General features: G+C 43.7%; 1 pseudogene across 1 annotated transcript; it reads right to left on the minus strand.

Moving 5' to 3' along the window:
• Positions 1–1,584: 1,584 nt before the first annotated feature.
• LOC149838843 (transcription factor MYB44 pseudogene) lies at positions 1,585–3,032 on the minus strand (annotated as a pseudogene). The gene has a single exon (XR_016431993.1). The product of XR_016431993.1 is annotated as a transcription factor MYB44 pseudogene (transcript).
• Between the last annotated feature and the right edge of the window lie 1,942 nt (positions 3,033–4,974).

Consider the following 4,974-nt stretch of genomic DNA (forward strand, 5'->3'; position numbering starts at 1 on the left):
AAAAAATTTGCTTGTGTCATGGACTGCACTAGCACCATAGAGTGCATTTACATACCAAATGAACAAGTGTAAAGGAAAAGAAATCTACTTTCCAATGAGGGTTTTGTGATATTTTGCTCGTGCAGTAACACCTTTTTGGAGGATATCCTAACCCTCCCTAGTTTTTTTTAGCAGTATCATCAATGCTTCTGTCCAAAAAAGTGACCTGTTCATTGTTCAGCATCACTGAAAAGGAGATGAAGAAACTGCAGCTACAATTTCCACCTTTAATTTCCATACTAGCTGGACTAGTTAAAAATGGCTCACTCAAGCTGGACTGTACTGACCAATCGTACCAAGTTGGCACCAATTGCCCACAATGACTCTGCTCATATGGGAAGGACAACTTATGAATCTCACCAGGTTGACCAGATGTCACCAACCCAAAACAAGCATCCCTTGCTGCAAGATCGAAGCTAGGTGTACTCTGCAGTGGGGGGGGGGGCTCTTAAGGGCTTTACCAACCAAGGTCTGCCAATATGTGGTAGGCCAGGAACTGGTTTTCCTTTGGTTTAGCCAAAAAAGAAAAAGTTATTCCAACGGATTCTTCATGATATTTGATTTAGGGCACACCTAAGTTGTTCCAATGTAGTATTTAGCCCAACTTCCAATCTTAATGTTGAGTGGTAGCCTTAAACGCCCCCTTTCATCTTTGATGACCACCAAGTTGAGGACATATCGTATTAAAAATACATGGTTTTTAATAGACTTAAATTCCTTGGTAGGTGGAGTCCCTCTATACAACATTATGTTTCAAACTCTCAAGGGTTATCTTAGGAGTTGTTCAGATAAGGATTGCATAAAGTAATAAAATAATATACTGAGACGCTCATCTCAAGTCCTAACAGAACAACACAACGGCCACCAACATCATTAAATATTCAATCTTTCCAATATATTTAATAAGAATTGGAAGCGTTCCCGCCATCAGACGTTCTGCTATATTTCACATCAGACAACTAATTATGTGAGCTTGCACCAAAGCAAACGATCAAATATTCATGACACCCCACAATCCACCGTCGGTTCTGCGAAATCAACGGTGCAGGGAAGCTACCAATCTCTGCTCCCCATAGAGGGCAAAGACTTGAATTTTTGGCCTTTATAAGAGAAACACCTTAATCACTACAGAAACACCAATCCACCATTTTCAAAGTAACCAACAAATTGGTACTAATTCCCTTCTTTTCCTGCATATTGTTTTTTATGATAACGCCCCGATTCGGTGCTGTTGTTAATTCCGGTTTTGATGACCAACTTAACAGAGAAAACCGATTCAAAACGGAAAAATAATAAAGTTTTAGGCAGGCACTAACAGCCCCAATTTGGCGATCTTTTATTATTTTTCTTATGCTCTGAACTTCATAGTCAATAGCACACATTCTCCTCATCGAATACCCAATTCTGAATGAGTTGAAAAAGAAAAGGAATCACTTCGGTTTCGTACAACGATCCAAGTTCTCTCTTAGTTCTATTCTACCATTTTATTAATGATTTGTTAAGAGAAAAACATTAAAATTTAACCCTCGTGAAAAGCACCATCTGTTCATCATATACCAATTTTGTTTTTTTTTTCGTCATTTGGATTTCTTGCTTGGAAAAATTCCATCTTTTCCCCTCTTTGTACAGCCACGAAGAGCCAAGTTGTTTTCCTCTTATCAGAAAGATTAAAAAGAAAAAGGGAAAAAAATGAAAAAACATCACTTGAGCGTGATGATGGCGATTATGGTCGCTCCGATTCCCGATCTATTCTCAAACTCCGGCGTCTTTCGGCCGACTTACATCGGAAAATTCTCGATTCAACCCTCTCCAACCCACTTCTCCTCATCTTCTCGCTCTTTCGCCCTCTTTTTCTCCACCACCTCTGTACAGAACAACTCTTACCACCGATAAAACGAGAGAAGGAAAAAAAACAAAGATTCCAACTTTATTCGTTCTTCTTTCTATTCCAGCTTGCTGACGCCGATCCTCACCCCAAACGCAGCAGGATCGAACCCGCCGCCATTCATCTGAACCACCGACATATACTTCTGCACCTCCTTCGCGATCATCTCCTGCATCAGCGCCAAGAACTCCGGCCCGAACGAGAAGGGCTTCTCCGCCACCCCGGCGAACATTGCGAGATCGCCGCCGGACGGCAGGAGAGACACGGGGAGCGGCTGGTGGGACGGGACCGACGATCCGGCAGAGGCTGAATCTCCGGAATCCAGCTGGGCACCGGGGAGGGAGAGGCTGAGCGAGGTGGGAGGATCATTCGTCGAGCTGGACGCCTCGAGATGGAGCACTGCCGCCCGCGGAACCGGTCTGAAGACGTGTGCGAGACGCGGAGGAGGAGAAGCGGCGAGTGGTAGGCTCGAGTCGCTCACGTCAGAGCCCGATGGGCTTCCAGGGCTGAGGCAGAGTATGCCGGCGGAGGCGGAACCGGAACCACCACCACCGCCACCGCCGCCGCCGGAGCTATTGGAGCGCTTGGCGGGGGGTGGGGAGGGGCCAGCGGCGGAGGAGGGGTCGGCGGAGCACTTGCGCTTGAGGGTCGAGTTCCAGTGGTTCTTGATGGCGTTGTCGGTGCGGCCGGAGAGGAGGCGGGCGATGGTGGCCCACTTGTTGCCGTACTGTGCGTGGGCTCGGATGATGGTGGCGTCCTCCTCCGGGGTGAAGGTCCGATGCTCCACCTGCGGTGATAACTGGTTGCACCACCTCAGCCTGCACGACTTCCCGGACCTCCCGGGTATGGACTTGCTGATCAGAGACCAGTTCCTGGCCCCGTGCTTCTCCACCAGCCTCTGCAGTGCCTCATCCTCCTCGGGGCTCCACGGCCCCTTGATCCGATCCACTTCCTTCCTCCCACTCCCCATCCCTGCTCCTGCTGCTGCCATATCACACCTCCTCAATCTCTATGGCTGAGTTCCTCTCTCTCTCTCTTCTTCTTATAAATAGAGACCAAGAACAGAAGAGAGTTTTGGTGCGTGTAAGTGGGGATGATTGATTTTCATTAGCGGAGTGGAAGAAGAGCGGGGAAGGGTATAAATAAGGAGGGAGACTAACCGCTAGCGGGAGGAGGAGGGAGGCGTAACCGGTAGCGGTCTGAGGTACGGTTGCTTGAAAGTAACCGTCAAGGGAACACGCGTCGTCATGTGGGGAGATGCGAGGTGATGAGTTTTTGACTAGGCCAGGCTGAAGAGCATTTTCGTAAGCCATTTTCTTATCGGAATCGGCTGCACCCCCTCTCTCTCTCTCTCTCTCTCTCTCTCTCTCTATATATATATATATATATATATATATATATATATATATATATATATATATATATATATATATATATATATATATATATATAGGGTGGGTTTTGTTTTTGCTCTTATACGTGCTAAATGTATTTTTCAATGTTCTTTGTGGTTTTTTATACAGTTTCAACCTCATAAATGTATTGGGCATGGTCGATTTACGAAGAATCCACACTTTAATCAAGTGTTTTGATATTTAGAGCTTAAAAATTTACAAAGATTTTAGACCATTAATTTTTTGAACCTTATAAAAACGAGTCTGAATAGAACACTTGAAGAACTGATTCCTATAAAATCAAGTATATGGATCACATTTATACCGTCAAATTTTTTTTTTAAAAAAATAAAAACTCATTTAGTACGTATCAATTAACACTTTTCATTTTACACCCGCTCATTACTTTATATATATATATATATTTATTTATTTATTTATTTATTTATTTATTTATTTATAAAAAAATTAAAAGGGTCCGTTTGAGAATGTAAAAAAAAAAAATTAAGAGGGTCGGAAAGGGCGAAGAGAGGGTAGATGAGCTGAGGGACGGATCATTACTGCACTTCCCTGTCATGCCAGCCTGTCAAACCTGCCACTAGAACGCCACCACCGCCTCTCCCCCAACGGCCGCCCTCGTGCACTCACACGCAATTGGGCGCGACCTCCCAGACGATCCTTCCACCCACCTTCCTCATCCTAACCTCTCTCTCTCTCTCTCTCTAAATTTTTTAGAATGGTGAAATGACTTTCTGATCATCTGGTTTCTGAGTAAATGACCGTAGTGCACTAAGACTTTCCCGTAACACTTAACGTAAAATTACGTTCAACTGCGGAACTTATGACAAAATTATATTTAACGGCCTAATTTTCAAAAACTTTTCGAATAGACGCCTGCGTTTCCAGCTTATTCCTCATATGTCCGCCCGTATCACTTTCCTTACTAAAGTTATTGAATTAACTTTAACTATACTACAACCACGTATCACTTTTCTTGATAAATTTACTGATTTAACCTTTCTGTACTACAATCACTAAAAGACGCATTCAATCATTAAAAAACAAAGAAAATGGTTACGGTGTCATTTTAAAGAGTCGGTTGGAATGTCATTTGAGTTATTCAACTGGAGTCAAATGATAAAAAAGTTTTGAAAAACAGGTGGTTAAACATAATTTTATTATAAGTTAAATGGTTAATCATAAATTTTGCAAGTTATTAAGAACAATCAGTCGTGCGATTGTAGTGACCACGAAGTGGTATCCCATGTGGTAAGCGTGGTCCTGCGTGGTCCTGTGTCAAGCTGAACTCCTAGGATCGAATCCTTCTGCCACATGGGGGTGGTTGTTGTTCTGGTAGGGATCCCCTAACCCCAGCTTGCCTTTAAAAAAAATTTGTAATATAATAGTGGAAGTTAATCTCGGATCGAGCTCATTACACTAGTGGTTATGCCTGACTTAGTGGTTGTATTAGCTACGATAATGCGTAGGGGTGTAAGCATCGGGCTGGCCCAGGACCATTTAGAACTCGGCCATCGAGTTTAAAGTCGGTACCAACCCATTTATTAATGGGTTTGGCCAGGTTGTTAACTGGCTCAGGTTTGAAGAGCAGCCCAAGACCCAATGAGCCAATGCTCAATGTGTCTGTCTAGCCCAACC

Source organism: Nuphar pumila, chromosome 5 (assembly GCF_984573655.1).
Source record: "Nuphar pumila chromosome 5, dmNupPumi1.hap1.1, whole genome shotgun sequence".
Classification (NCBI taxonomy): Eukaryota; Viridiplantae; Streptophyta; class Magnoliopsida; order Nymphaeales; family Nymphaeaceae; genus Nuphar; species Nuphar pumila.